The sequence below is a fragment of the Crocuta crocuta genome, unplaced genomic scaffold, assembly GCF_008692635.1.
Source record: "Crocuta crocuta isolate KB4526 unplaced genomic scaffold, BGI_CrCroc_1.0 scaffold179, whole genome shotgun sequence".
Lineage (NCBI taxonomy): Eukaryota > Metazoa > Chordata > Mammalia > Carnivora > Hyaenidae > Crocuta > Crocuta crocuta.
This window is the reverse complement of record NW_027551568.1, coordinates 9,624,152-9,640,487: the sequence shown is the minus strand read 5'-3', so window position 1 is coordinate 9,640,487 and position 16,336 is coordinate 9,624,152. Positions and strand designations below refer to the sequence as shown.

The 16,336-nt window shown below is 40.2% G+C and overlaps 1 long non-coding RNA gene and 1 other non-coding gene across 2 annotated transcripts; one reads left to right on the top strand and one right to left on the bottom strand.

Annotated features, from left to right (window-relative positions):
* Positions 1 to 220: 220 nt before the first annotated feature.
* On the bottom strand, positions 221 to 293 carry TRNAT-UGU (transfer RNA threonine (anticodon UGU)). Its single transcript has one exon. It is a non-coding gene; the product is annotated as a tRNA-Thr (tRNA).
* Positions 294 to 9,755: 9,462 nt separating this feature from the next.
* LOC144220352 (uncharacterized) lies at positions 9,756 to 15,224 on the top strand. The gene is made up of 3 exons (XR_013331709.1): positions 9,756 to 9,903; positions 10,954 to 11,048; positions 15,149 to 15,224. It is a non-coding gene; the product is annotated as an uncharacterized LOC144220352 (long non-coding RNA).
* The last annotated feature ends 1,112 nt before the right edge of the window (positions 15,225 to 16,336 follow it).

Below are 16,336 nucleotides of genomic sequence, written 5' to 3'. Positions count from 1 at the left end.
ATTTATTTTTGAGAGAGAGAGAGAGAGAGAGAGAGAGAGAGAGCACAAGCAGGGGAGGGGCAGAAAGAGAGGGAGACACAGAATCTGAAACAGGTTCTAGGCTCTGAGCTGTTAGCACAGAGCCCAAAGCAGATCTTGAATCCACAAACCATGAGATCATGACCTGAGCCAAAATTGGATGCTTAACCAAACCAGGCACCCCAAAGCAGAAGTCAACAAGAGGCTCCAGAAAGGATCAAACTCACGATCCCTGGTTAACAAGACCAGTGCTCTAACCACTGAGCTATGGAGCCTACTCTGAGACCTTTTGATTAATATGATTAACATGAAAATAATTCCCTCTCTGTGTCCTTCTCTGTCTCTCTCTCTCTCTCTGTCTCTGTCTCTTTGTCTCTCTGTCTCTCTCTCCCTCTCTCTCTCTGTCACACACACACACACACACACCAGATTTTGGGGTGAAAACAGTCTCTGTCTCCAGCAGAAACCCACCCCATCTAGGCAGCACACTAGATGGTAGATAGCAGGCTCCTTGAACAAATCAACAGTGTGGCTCATCTCCGGACCCCACCCCTCCTCCCAAAGGACCTAGAACATGGCCGAGCACTTAATAAATATTTGGTTTATTTCTTCCATGTTGACTTCATACAACAGAAGAAAATATTGCCTGAAATTAATATCAACTTGTTCAAATTCCTGACTCACTGTTTTCTAATCTTCAGAGGAAGTATTTACCTCAACACCTCCCTCGACACTCATACAGAAATCCAAGAACCGTAGGAATTCTCTCATGCTACAAATAACTTCACATCAAATATGATTTTTGTACAAAAGCAAGTTAATTGCCTAGAAATACTCAGGGAGGTCACATTAAATCTTTGGATAACAGCAGTCTACAAAACATCTTTATGTGTGGGACCACCAATGTTTACTGTATGAGGTTCTTTCCACAAGTGGTCTTAATGCTTACAGAGCTCATTGAGGTGCTAGTATTATCTCCATTTCAAAGATGAGGAAATCAAGCAAGAACAACTATTAAGGGACTTGAAAGTAAAGGTCATAGCTTGTCAAATGGCAGAGCCCAGTCTCTGCAGGCTGAGTTCGTTGTGTTTTCTACTGAGACTGTAGAAAGGCCATGGTGACCTCAAGCAATTACCTTTTAGGTCCTCACTTTTCCCGTATGTAAAATGGGAAGGAAAATATGACCAGCTTGTGCAGTCCACAGGAGCCTGCCACAAATGAACTGCTTAGATCTACATCAGGCACAGAGTAAGAACTATTGTTCTCAAACAGCCTTTTAAAACAGAAACACAAATCAGTAATCATTATTATATAGCGGCCTCTGCTGTTTTCTACAGAAGAACTTTCTGTGTGTTCAGGACAGTAAGGAGATGGCTATTTCACTCATGAGAGATTTGGCTCTGACAAGAATGGGGAAACAGGAAATAAATAGCCTGGGCCAGGTGTCTCCTGTAACAATCTGTGTTGTATAACCCATTAAAAGGGGCTTTCAACATTTGGTGATATCCAATGCCTATTTCCATTATTCATTTATTATACTGACTTCTAAAAGCATGTTCCCAGCACCTAAGCCACAAAAACCCACATGGTGAAGCCCCGGCACTGCCGATGCCATGGAAACAAGACTTTTCAATCAGATTTCACCTCCTGGAATGCGGGAGAATCACAGAATGGAAGGTGTCTCAGTGATGGCATTATGACACCACTCTCCATTTTACTGAGAGGGAAACAGGTGCAGAAAGGGGAAGTGGCTTGTTTTCTCAAGCTGTCCCTTCATTGGCTCTGTGAAATAGAGAGCATCCTCCTTACTTTACATACCTTCCTGCTACTCAATGCGCACCTGATATTGCAGCCATTGTAAACCACATGTGAACCCCAACCCTATCCCAGCCACCCTGCCTCTCTGCCTTGCACATGTTACCTTCTTCAGCAAGGAATCCCTCTGTATGGTCCACTAGGCTATTTCCAGCTTGTCCATCTCAGCTCACGTCCCCCTTAGGTCTCAACTAGACTCTGGCAACAGGCTCAACTAGCCTCCCTACTTCCACTTGCCTTCCCGCAGAGCAATGTCATTTCCTTTCATTTAAATTTTAGTTAACATACAGTGCAATATTGGTGTCAGGAGGAGAGTTCAGTGGTTCATCACTTATGTACAACACCTAGTGCTCATCACAAGTGGGTTCTTTCATGCCCATCACCCATCTAGCCTGTCTCCCACCAACCTCCCTCTATTAACCCTCAGCTTATTAAGAACCTCTTGTGGTTTGTTTCCCTCTCTCCTCTCCCCCCTCCCCACCTCCTATGTGTTCATCTGTTTTGTTTCCTAAATTCCACATATGAGTGAAATCATATGGTATTTGTCCTTCTCTGATTGGCTTATTTCACTTAGTATAATACATTCTGACTCCATGCATGTTGTTGCAAATGGCAAGATTTCCTTCTTTTTGATGACTGAGTAATATTCTATTGTGTATATACATATATACTACATCTTCTTTATCAGTTCATCTGTCAATACATATTTGGGCTCTACCCAAATATTTTTTTGCTTCCTTTGGGTAAATTCCTAATAGTGCAGTTGCTGGATCGTAGCATAGTTCTATTTTTAGTTTTTTGCGGAACCTCCAGACTGTTATCCAGAGTGGCTGCACCAGTTTGCATTCCTACCAACAGTGCAAAAGTGTTCCCCTTTCTCTGAATCCTCACCAACACTCTTTTGCTTCTTATGCTGTTAATTTTAGCCCTTCTGACAGATATGAGGTGGTATCTCATTGTGGTTTTGATTTCTATTTCCCTGATGATGAGAGATTTTGAGCATCTTTTCATGTGTCTGTTAGCCATCTGGATGTCTTCTTTGGAAGTGTCTATTCAGGTCTTCTGCCTATTTCTTCATTGGATTATTTGGGGGGTTTTTTGGGTGTTGAGTTTGATAAGTTCTTTATAGATTTTGGATACTAACCCATTATCAGATATGTCATTTGCAAATATCTCTTCCCATTCTGTAGGATGCCTTTTAATTTTGCTGATTGTTTCATTTGTTGTCCAGAAGCTTATTTTGACAAAATACCAATAGTTCATGTTTGCTTTTGTTTCCCTTGCCTTCAGCAACGTGTCTAGTAAGAAGTTGTTCCAGCCGAGGTCAAAGAGGTTGCTTCCTATGTTCTCCTCTAGGATTTTAATGGTTTCCTAGCTCACATTTAGGTATTTCATCCATTTGAAATGTATTTTTGTGTATAGTATAAGAAATGGTCCAGTTTCATTCTTCTGTGTGTTGCCATCCAGTGTTCCTAACACCATTTGTTGGGAAACTTTTTTCCATTGGATATTCTTTCCTGCTTTGTCAAAGATTAGCTGACCATACCGTTTTGGATCCATTTCTGGGTTTTTTCTTCTGTTCCATTGATCTATGTGTCTGTTTTAATGCCAGTACCATACTGTCTTGATGATGAAAGCTTTGTAATATAGCTTGAAATCTGGAATTGTGTTGCCTCCAATTTTGTTTTTCAGGATTGCTTTGGCTATTCAGGGTCTTTGTGATTTCATACACATTTTAGGATTGTTTGGTCTAGTTCTGTGAAGAAAGCTGGTTGTATTTTGCTAGGGATTGCATTTAATGTGTAGATTGCTTTGAGGATGGTATAGACATTTCAACAATGTTTTTCTTCCAATCCATGAACATGGAATGTTTTTCCATTTCTTTGTGTCCTCTTCAATTTCTTTCATAAGTGTCTTATAGTTTTCAGAGTACAGATCTTTTACTTCTTTAGTTATATTTATTCCTAGGTCTATTATTGGTTTTGGTGCAGTTGCAAATGGGATAGATTCCTTGATTTCTTTTACTGCTGCTTCATTATCGGTGTATAGAAATGCAACAGATTTCTGCACTTTGATTTTATATCCTGAGACTTTACTGAATTCAGGTATCAGTTCTAGCAGTTTTGGGGGGAGTCTTTTGGGTTTCTACATAGAGTAACATGTCATATGTAAATAGTGAAAGTTTGACTTCTTAGCTGATTTGAATGCCTTTTATTTCTTTTTGTTTTCTGATTGATGAGGTTAAGACTTCCAGTACTATGTTAAATAGTAATGGTGAGAGTGGACATCCTTGTCATGTTCCTGACCATAGGAGAAAAGCTCTCAGGTTTTCCCCACTGAAGATAATATTAGCTGTAGGTCTTTTGTATATGGCCTTTATGATGTTGAGGTATATTCCACCTATCCTCACTTCATTGAAGGTTTTTATCAAGAATGGATGCTGTATTTTGTCAAATGTTTTTTCTGCATATATGGACAGGATCATATGGTTCTTATCCTTTCTTTTATTAATGTAGTGTATCACAATGATTGATTTGTGAATATTGAGCCAGCCCTGTAGCCCAGGAATAAATCCCACTTGATAAATACCACTTGAATAATTGTTTTAATGTACTGTTGAATTACATTTGCTAGTATTTTATTGAGAATTTTTGCTTCCAGTTTCATCAGGTAAATTGATCTGTAATTCTCTTTTTTAGTGGGGTCTTTGGTTTTCCAATCAAAGTAATGTTGGCTTCATAGAATTAGTTTGGAAGCTTTTCTTTCCATTTCTACTTTTGGAATAATTTGAGAAGAATAGGTATTAACTTTTCTTTAAATGTCTTAAAGAATTCCCCTGGGAACCCATCTGGCCCAGGACTCTTGTTTGTTGGGAGATTTTTTATTAGTGATTCAATTTCTTTGCTGGTTATGAGTCTTTTCCAAATTTTCCATTTCTTCCTGTCAGCATGGGTAGTTTGTGAGTTTCTAGGAATTTGTCTATTTCTTCCAGATTGTCCAGTTTGTTGGCATAATTTTTCATAGTATTAACTTATAGTTGTTTGTATTTCTGTGGTGTTGGTTGTGATCTCTCCTCTTTCATTTATGATTTTATCTATTTGTGTCCTTTCTCTTTTCTTTTTGAGAAGTTTAGCTAGGGAGTTATCAATTTTGTTTATTCTTTCAAGGAACTAGCTCTTAGTTTTGTTGATCTATTCTACTCTTTCTTTGTTTGTTTCTATAACATCTATTTCTGCTCTAATCTTTATTATTTCCCTTCTTCAGATGTCTTTAGGCTTTATTTCCTGTTACTTTTTTAGCTCCTTTGGGTGTGAGGTTAGGCTGTGTATTTGGTACCTTTCTTGCTTCTTGAGATAGGCATGAATTGCAATATACTCCCTCTTTGGACTGCCTTTGCTGCATCCCAAATGTTTTAGGTTGCTGTGTTTTCATTTTCATTGGCTTCAATGTATTTTTTATTTCTTCTTTAATACCTGGTTAACCCATTCATTCTTTACTAGGATGTTCTTTAACCTCCATGTATTTGCCTTCTTTCTAAATTTTTTCTTGTGGTTGACTTCAAGTTTCATAGCACTGTGATCTGAAAATATGCATGGTATGATCTCCAACTTTTTGTACTTGTTGAGGGCTGATTTATGACCCCTTATGTGATCTATTCCAGGGAATATTCCATGTATACTCAAAAAGAAAGTGTATTCTGGGACGCCTGGGTGGCTCAGTCGGTTAAGCGTCCGACTTCGGCTCAGGTCATGATCTCATGGGTCGTGGGTTCGAGCCCCACATCGGGCTCTGTCCTGACAGCTAGCTCAGAGCCTGGAGCCTGCTTCAGATTCTGTGTCTGCCTCTCTCTCTGACCCTCCTCTGCTCACGCTGCTTCTCTCTCTCTCTCTCTCTCTCTCAGAAATAAATAAACATTAAAAATTTTAAAAAAAAAAAAGAAAGTATATTCTGCCACCTTAGGATGAAATATTCTGAATATGTCTGTTAAGTCCATCCAGTCCAGTGTGTCATTCAAAGCCATTGTCTTCTTATTGTTTTTCTGCTTAAATGATCTGTCTGTAGCTGTAAGTGGGGTGTTAAAGTTTCCCGCTATTATGGTATTATTATCAATGAGTTTTTTATGTTTGTTATTAATTAATTTACATATTTGGGTTCTCTCACTTTGGGGGCATAAATATTTACAATTGTTAGATCTTCTTGATGGATAGGTCCCTTAATTGTGATATAATATCCTTCTTCATCTCTTGTTACAATCTTTGCTTTAAAATCTAGTTTGTCTGATATAAGTATGGCTAATCTGGCTTTCTTTTGACATCCATTAGTATGATAGATGGTTCTGCATCACCTCATTTTCAGTCTGCAGGTGTATTTAGGTTCAAAAAGAGTCACTTGTAAGAAACCTATAGATGGATCTTGGTTTTTTATCCATTCTGATACTCTATGTCTTTTGATTGGAGCACTTCATCCATTTATATTCAGAATGATTATTGAAATATAGGAATTTAGTGCCATTGTGTTACCTGTAGAGTTGGTGTTTCTGGTGATGCTCTCTGGTCCTTTCTAGTCTTTATTGCTTTTGTTCCTTTTTTTTTCTTAGATAAATTTCATTTTTTAATGTAAATCAAACCATGACACTCTCCTGCTTAAAAGCCCCCAACGACTTCCTAACACACTTAAGATAAAACCCAAACTTCTTGCTCTACCTGCAAGGTCCTGCAGAACCTGGCCCTGCCTGCTTCTCATCCCACTTCCTGCCACCCACCCTGCACTGCTTTCCAGCCACACTGGCCGTTCTGCTGCTCCTTAAACACTCTTATTTTTGCTGGGGGCCCTGGAGCTTTTACACTTGTTCTTCCTCCTTCTGAAACTCTTGCACTCAGATCTCCAGAGGTAACACCTTCTCATTCAGATTTCAAGCCACTTTCACTCACTTGCAGTCTTCTTATTACCACATAACTATTCTGCTTCCCATATCCTGAGGATTTCTCTGATAACATTTCCAACTATCTGGAATTATTGTTTGTGCATTCACTGTCTGTCTCTTCCACTAGATGCTCTATTCTATTATGGAAGGAATAGGATTTTGTTTGCCAACAATCTTTACAGCCTATCATAGTGCCAGACAGAGTTGGTACTCAATAAATACTTCCTATGTGAGTAAGTGAATTAATATCCAATCCTGCAGGGCGATCCCTCAGGGCCAGTGTTTTCAAAAGTTACATAATGGTTTAATAAGTATGTCCGTTCTCCACTTTTCTGCTGTCTACTGTCTGTCAGCTGGGGTGTCCCATTATGGTCCCAAAATATTGATCTCTTCTTGTAGGTTTCATGCATTGCTTTTCTCCAAATGACTCATCATTCTGCCCGTTCATTCTTTCTGAGGATCTGGTTTTAATCTACTCACCACATTGAGATTTCAGTTCAAAACATGACAGATGAAGTCTTCCGTTTGGTCAAATATGCCAGAGGTTTCAATATTAATGTATTGATAGTTTTGGGGTTGACAAAGCAGAACCCTCTTCCCAGGGTAGCTCCAGTTGGGAGGGGGACAGACCATTGCACAGGGAGACAGGAGTTTTGGGATCTCATTCCCTCTGAGGAGTGATTTATTCATCATCTCATTATCTTTATCTTCTGAAGTACATTGGATGTTTTCTGAGGCCCCTTCCAAGGCTAAAATTACATTCATTCATTCATTCATTCATTCATTCATTCAACAAAGATAAGTATTTATGCTATGCTTCCTCACCAAGCAGTGTCAAGGTTCTGGAAATCCAGTCTTGAAAAAAATAAACAAGAATACCTCGACTTTCTAGAAGATTATGTGAGTCTCTAGAACATCATCTGCTATTTAATTATCAAATGATTTGATTTTATGTATAGCATATTTTAATTAGAGAGAGTGATGTAATGTCTTACATCCTCTCCTCCACCAAAATGAGGCTGTCTTTACCTTCCAGCCTTATACTCTGCTTTCTACCAGAGGTGTAAGAAATCCTACCCCTTGTCTGTCTCTTCTTATGTCCCTGAGAAGTGTTTTGTCTACCCAGTGTTTTGTCTCCCTGTGCTTTGCCCTCCCCACCAAATCAGATGGGTCACAGTCAAAAAAAAAGAAAAAAAGAAAAAAAAAAAGAAAAAAGCCATTGTTATGTCTATAAAGAAAACACATGGACTAGGTTTCAAGAGCCAGGTATTAACTCTTACTCTTCCACTCACTTGGTATGACACCTTAAGAATGCCTTTTAATCTCTCAGGATCTCAGTTTTCTTATCTCTGAACAGAATGTGATCACAGTGAGAATTCTCCCCTCAAATCTCTGACCACGTGGAGTATAACTGACCAAGGGCTTCAGTCATGCTGTCTGAAATTGGTCACCACACTGGCACCCCCAGCCAAAGCCCGAGTGCACCAAGGACTCTTCTGGGAAAAACAGGCACGTTGCTGGGGGCTGTGGGACTCCACAGACCAGTGACTTCAGCCCGAAGTCTCTCCATCAGCTTTACTGAAATTTTCTTGAACTTAACTTCTGTCAAATACTTCTGCTGCTCCATCTTTCCTTCTTTCCTCTGTAGTAGTAAGACTTGCATCCCGCTATGGTGGCTCCCTCATTCTCCACTGCTTCTTCTCCATTTTTCCTCAAGGGCAGTTTCCATAATCAGTCTCTCACATTTAACCCAATTTTAGTATCTTCCTCTTAAAGGCCCAGAACTAACACATAGAGGCAATATCTCATCTTCCTTCCTCTTATATTGTTTTAAGGACGGTGTCAGTGAAAATGCTTTACAAAGTACATAATGTTTTTTAAGATATACATCATCATATGAAATACATAGCATCATTCATTCTTTCATTCATTCATTCACAATTAGGGACTAGAACACCACCGCGAGCCAGGCTCCAGGCAAAGGATTTGAAGACAGAGGAATAATGTTCCTTCCAGAGCAGATCACAGGCTAGAGGGCCTGTCCAGGTCCTTCACGACCATGCACCTAGAAAATAACACATTTTTAGTAGGGAAATGGAAAAGAAAGAAGATAGAGTAAGAAGGAACGATGACAGGAGACCAAAAAGAAGTAGCCATTATTTCAAGGCACTGCAAGTGTTAGATCGTGCCTGTTCAAGTATACGCAAGCATTTATTTTAATTGTGCTCTATTAAACGCAGTCCGCTGCCCCCTCCTACCAGAGCTTTGCAACACAGGCGGCTTGTTGGCATGCAATGGTTGTAACGCTTTTGCAGGGAAACTCTTCAACTGTTGTCACAATTTCGTGGCCCAGAATATTCAGCTCAACAACAGACCTCCAAGAGAATATGCTCTGTGTTGTAATTTTCCAAAGGCGACACGATGATAAAACCCAAGCAGATGGAAAGATGATTGCAGTGGACGGGTAAAGCTGTTAGCAGTTTCCATTTGTAGACAAAACCATTAGTTTTTTAACAGATCGCTGCCAGAATTTGATGAATCTAGTACTCTTTGCACCCTCTGCCTTGCCGAAAGCCCCGTAACTCTGTGAGACTTTGAAAACAGTTGCAGGATGCTATTTTTGTGCATTTGTTTATGTCGAAGGCATTACCTCATCGGGTTTCACATTTAGCTTCCTGTTAATCTCTAAACTGCCATTAATGTATAGTTCCCAATCCTGAAAATTGGACTTCAAAATAAATGGCTGTGTGATCATCTTTTATTTAAAATATTACGGCACCCCATCACTCCATGTCAAGGCCAAGCTTGTTTATGGGAGTGCTTGATTACATAATTACATATTAGAAATCATTTGTAAGGAAAATTGATTGATGTACTTTACAGCAAAGATTTCACCAGAAATAACCCTGTCTCTTGTTGCGGGAGTGGAACACCAGGTTGGAAATGACACAACTTCAAAGACGTGTCACCATCTTGTTTATTTCTCCTAACAGGAAGGAGCCATTGCCCAAGGAGCAATGGGGGACAGAACTGGTGGCGGTGGAAAACTGTGATCCACAAATCACGCTTCAGGCAGTGTGGTGGGGTACTGGAAAGAGTGCTCCATAGGGATTCATGAGGTTCAAGTTCTAACTTTACCCCCGCGGGTGAGTTCTATGCAAATCACTCAGCTTCCTCAAACCTCCACTCCTCCGTCAATAAAATGGGAATGCAGCAGTGGGCTGCTCAGGCTCAGAAGTGGGCAATGTGCACGCGGATGCATGGGAGTTGAGCAGAATCTCCAGCCTCAGATGAGTTTCACGCCAGATGGGAAAACTGGTGGATGATACGTGGACGGTATTTCCTCCTAGACGGTGACAGGATCACTAAGACCTTGCCCACCCAGCTTCCAGACAACCCCAGGGGTCCCAGACTGGGGATCTCCGTTTCTTCCTATCATGCCTTCCTGTCCATGTGTCTCTTCCCCAGCCTGTGATCACTTTTTTTTTTCATGATCTCTGCCAGTAGAATTTGTTCTCCAAAACAGGCATCCAAGTCTGTCTGTGGCAAGGGCTTGCAGCCTTTGTTTCTAGCTCTGCGGAAGATTGTCTGTGTTTTGTGTGATCTGGGAGTGAGGAAAGCATACCAGTTAAAACCTCAAATATCATCAGACCATGGAAATAGACTAATAACATCAATAATAGTAACGATGCTATCCCTCCAACAGTATTGATGATTCTGAGGAACAATACCATAACCATAAGGATTATCCTAACTCTAGAAGTGCATATTTAATTTCAAGGATTTTTAAAAATTTATTTCTTTAAATTCAAGGTAGTTAGTATACAGTGTAGTATTGGTTTCAGGAGTAGAACCCAGTGGTTCATCACGTACACACAATATCAAGTGCTCATCCCAACAAGTGCCCTCTTTAATACCTATCACTCATTTAGCCCATCCCCCCCCACCTCCCTTTCAGCAACCCTCAGTTTGCTCTCTGCATATAAGAGCCTCTTATAGTTTGCTCCCTCTCTGTTTTTACCTTATTTTTCCTTCCCTTTCCCTATGTTCATCAGTTGTGTTTCTTAAACCCCACATATGAGGGAAATCATATAATATTTGTCTTTCTCTGACTGACTCGTTTCACTTAGCCTGATACATTCTAGTTCCCATTAACTTTTTATTTGCTTGTTTTTTTCATTCCTGGAGTAACTCAGATTTGTTGAAGAACAAGAAAGGAAATACACATGAGCAAAATAGAAGAGGAAGAGGAGGAAAGGGGAAGAGGAAGAAAAAGAAGACAGAATTATTGGTAATTTCTCTTCATAATCCCTCCATCCAAATAGAACCACCATGAACATTTTTGAGCATCTAAATTCTCAATCATTCCCTGTGAATGTGCACTAAACATTTACAAGAGTGAAATCACACTGCATATACTGTGTTTCTGCATTTTTAACTCAGCTATATATTATATATCACTTCTCATGTTATATTTCTCTGCACCATTTTGAACAGCCATATTGTCTCCCATTGCAAATATACACCATAATCCCAAATATACCAGAAACTTCTTTGTTACCATATCTTGGAACATGTACTTAACCAATTTCCAGTTTCCAACCATTTTTTCTGAGAATGCTTTTGCCATTATGAGGGCAAAACATAATGACTGTACTCAGACCAAATATTACCTTAGAAAGCAGATATGTTGGACACGGTTGCAAATGAGACTTTTCCTTGTCAATTCACCTGTCTCTTTACCAGGTAGGTAAGCTTTTTCAGAGTATTACCTCCACCTACTGTGACCCTTGTGAACTTCCTGAGGGCAACCATACTTTACCTACCTCCTCAATGCCAGTGCCCATCCCAGGCTCCAGCATATCATATACCTCGATGAATAATTATCAAACTAAACTAAACTAAACTAAACTTCTCCCCACTCATGGGTAAATGCTTACTCATCACACAAGCCCCAACTCAAATCACCTTTTCCCCATGAACACACAGCTTGAGTTTCCTCCCACAGTTAATTCCACAGTATTTTATCCATGTCTTTCAGTAGTTATCCCAATAGATTTTCTGTGTGTCTGCATATCTTTCTCTCCCTACATGCTTATTTCTTATCTCTGCACCTAGCAGAGTCTGCCATGAAATAAAATGAATGAACAGCCAGAGATCGGGGGTTTTTTGGCAGCTGGCATAAAGTCAAACGCAATGCTGGCACTAAATAAATGTTTGTTGAAATGAATAAAATTGAATTGAGTTGAACTGAACTGAATTGAACTGAATTGGTGCTAGGATTTCCAACAGCAGAAGTGAATAAGCTTCTACCTCTTTATCTCTAGTTTGAAGCTTAATGATCTTACTGAAGCCCAATGATGGACGAGTATGGCATAAATTCTTTCCCCTTTTTCACCTCTCAAAACTCAAAATGCTGACACTTTTCATGCCCTGTTGATTCTTTTCCTTCTTACAAAGAATGAGGTCGGACACGGTTTACTTGCAGTGATTGTATCGATCTTTATTCTAGAGATGCAATTGGATCTTTCCCTTGCAGGTGAATTGTCATTGACCTTTCCTTGGTGAGACAGATTCTGATCATGGGATGCTTTAGAGAAAGTCAAGACTCAGTATTTAAATGTAACCAGCCCAGTGAGCTAAAATTTTCACCCAGCAAAATTACCTCTCATCATCGATTTGAATAAGCTCTTTCATGTCACTTCCAAAAGAGTTACATACAAAAATGGATCTGAACACCAGGCAAAGAATTGTGAAATTGTGTAACCATTAAATCAAATAAAATCTGTATCCTTTTCAAGTTCATCACTGGTATTATAATTCACGTATATAGTACTCCAGAGAATAGTGAGGACAAAAGCTAACTGAGTGAGATAATCTGATTTGAGTATGAGTATAGTTCCTTACCTTAGAACAGGGCTGCTCCGTGTATAAAACACTCTAATAAGTATTAACTCAGCTGTCCTTGAAAGGGCTCTTGCAAGAAAAAATATATTCATCCCCATTTTATAGAAGGTAATCCCAAGACTCTGAAAGAGTAAGGAATAAACTGAAAATAACAAAGCTGGTAAGAGTTCTGATATCAAAATGCTTGGCTGGTAAAAGCTCTGATATCAAAATGCTTGTTCTTTCGACTATACTTTGCTACTATGTGATTGGGTTTTTTAAATCTTTATTAAACTTTTTTTTACATTTATTTATTTTTGAAAGACAGAGCACAAGTCAGGGAGGGGCAGAGAGAGAAGGAGACACAGAGTCCAATGCAGGTTCTGAGCTGTCAGCTCAGAGCCCCACGTGGGACTCAAACTCACAAACTGTGAAATCATGACCTGAGCCAAAGTCAAACACTCAACTGATTGAGCCACCCAGGCTGTGATTTTGTTTATGTGAAATAAAGCTGTTCATAAACGCTTTCTTGCGCATTATCTCATCAGATACTCACAGCTCCCCTGCTGCTGGGAACAATGGCTGCTGATGGCTCACATCTGAGCCCTTCCCCCAGACAATAGGCAGAGATGAGCTGCTTTCCCCACTTATTACACTGCTTTTTCAGGGACAGCCCACACCCAGTCAGTAACTGGGAGATGTGGGGTACACAAAATCCAGCTTCCATCCAGATTGGGACAATTCTGAAGGGCCATCCCAGCTCCAAAATGTCCTCATGAAATCATCTGAGACCTGTATTATAAGTGCAATAACTTCTCCCATCTCACTCCCTATCCGCTATTGTTCCCAAAAGTACTCCTCAGTAGACTCCCTGCCCATAAATATTCAGAATCTTTCTCAGGGAAGAGAAACAGAGTTAGTGCTAGGAGTGGTCAAAAGAACAGATTTTTGGGGCGCTTGGGTGGCTCAGTTGGTTTGGCGACTGACTTCAGCTGGCGACCGACTTCGGCTCAGGTCATGATCTCACACTTCCTGTGTTCGAGCACCGCGTCGGGCTCTGTACTCACAGCTAGCTCAGAGCCTGGAGCCTGTCTTCGGATTCTGTGTCTCCCTCTCTCTGACCCTCCCCTCCTCACCCTGACTCTCTCAGAAATAAATAAATAGACATTAAAAAAGAAAAAAAGAACAGATTTTTAAGTGGGATTTTGGAGCCGGTCACTTGCTAGCTGGTTGACAATGGGGAATCCATCATAAGGGACAGAGGAAGTATTAATAGCCCAGAACATCATGAAGCAGGGGTTGTTACAGTTTTGCTGGTGGAGAACTGAGATGGAACGTTGGTGGAGGGGAATGAGCATTATCTCAAGTATTGCTGAGATTTAGGAAACAACAATCACAAGGAGCACGGGAGAAGATGTTTTTATTGGAGGATGTGTCAGACAAATGCGGTGAAAGGCTGAAATGCTCAATCACAAATTTAAGGAAATGTGCAAAACCCCGAGGGTCTCCTTGGCAGCATATGGATCCCTCATCTTCTGCAGCCAGAGGACAGAAAAAACTAAGGATCAGACCCAGGACATAAGGATAGAGGTCATGGGGTTCAGAGAAGATTAAATTCTCACCCTTGGAGAGTCTGTTCTTCTTGGGACTTGGGACACCAAGATGCAGGATGGAGACCTTGGTGTCAGTGCCTCCGAAGGACTCTGTAGATTCTCCTGACCCTTATGGTCCTAGAGAAGTGACCATCCCTCCACCTGAAAGCCTCGTTCTCCTATTTCTTGTTTGAAAATGTTGCCTAAGTTTCAAGATACCATGAGCCACCTGCCCTTTCTGGGTTTGTCTCCATCTCCAAGCATGGCCACCAGACCAATAGCTAGGATGAAAACCCAATATAACCAGGACACCTGGGTGGCTCAGTCAGTTAAATGTCTGACTTTGGCTCAGGTCATGATCTTGTGGTTCATGACTCTGAGCTCCACATCGGGCTCTGCTTGGGATTCTCTCTCTCTCTGCCTCTCTCTCTCTCTCTCACACACACACACAGGCTCTCTCAAAATAAACTCAAACACACACACACACACACAGTCTCTCTCAAAATAAACTTAAACACACACACACACACACACACACACACACACAATATCACCCAGCCAAGGAAGTGCTTGGCCTGTGGGGGAGGAAATGGATCTGGTCAACATGTACCAGCAGCTTCTGGGTGAGTGTGCAGAGGACTGGATCCTGTGGGCACTGGATCAAGTGGGTGTGGGTGAAACATAATTGGGTAGAGGAGATCTCATTGATATGGGAGTCTATTATGTAATAAAAGATTTTACCAGGATTAAGACAAATCTCAGGGCAAGGGTAGATTCTTGGCTTCCTGTATGAGCATATGAGACGCTATATGTAACTAAGGGGGAAATGAATTATTGTAGCTCTTCAAAATGTTGATGAAATCATGGAGATGTATGCTATAACACAAGATGCTATGTGTCTGTATGTTAAAAGGAAGTTCAAGTAGCTGCATGGTAGGAAGACCAGATATTGACCAAGAAACCAACCAAGAGACAATTTAAAGCATCCCATGGACACAGAGCTCTTGAAGGTGAGAGAAATTTTTTAAATAATGTTTAAATTTATTTATTTATTTTGAGAGAGATAGAGATAACATGAGCAAGGTAGGGGTAGAGACAGTGGGAGAGAGACAGAGATTCCCAAGGAGACTCTGCACAGTCAACACAGAGCCCAATGTAGGGCTCAACTCACAAAACCGTGAGATCATGACCTGAGCTGAAACTGAGAGTCAAACACTTAATCGACTGAGCCATCCAGGCACCCCAAAGGTGACAGAAATTTTAAAGACTCAACCTGATGCTTACATTCTTATCATTTGAGTATAGATTAGAGCAGACAGTAATAATCCAGAAGCAGTAAAAATTCCTGGAGGAGTTTCATAGGTGAAAGAAAAAATTTTTTGCCTGGTATTTAAAATAAGTCAATTTAATGACTAGGGAGCTTTACTTGTTTTTTGCTTTTAACCTTTGTATGTTTGTAACTACATTAAGAGCTAAAGAAAAATAATTGGTTGATTAATTAAATATGTTATTGGACAAATATAGAAATAAATATTGCAAAATGTAACAATTTGAACAGGTATTTTGACCCAGAAATTCCACTTCTGTACACATAACCTGAAGATATCTTATAGATGTCCATGCATGCACAGATGTATACAGAAGGATGTTCACTCTAACATTGCTTGCATTGGTGAAGGCAGAAGATCAAAACAACATAAATCTGTGGGGCTAATTAAATAAAGAATGTCACATTGATATAATGGAATACCCATGAGCTATCCCTTTTAAAAAGTGAGTTATTAGAGCGCCTCGGAGGATCAGTCAGCTGGGCATCCAACTCTTAATTTTGGCTCAAGTCATGATCCCAGGGTCATGGGATGGAGCCCTGTGTTGGACTCCATGCTGAGCATGGAGATTGCTTGAGATTCTCTCTCTCTCTCTCTCTCTCTCCCCTTTTCCCCCACTCTTGTTCTTTCTCGAAAACACAGTGAGTTATTGAGTTAAATTGTTGATTGTGCTAATAGCTCCAAAATACAGTTTTAAGTTCAAAAATAAGTACAGAACCATGTAAAATTCTGCCTCAAATTTGTTTCAAGATATATGCACATGTTTTTGCATG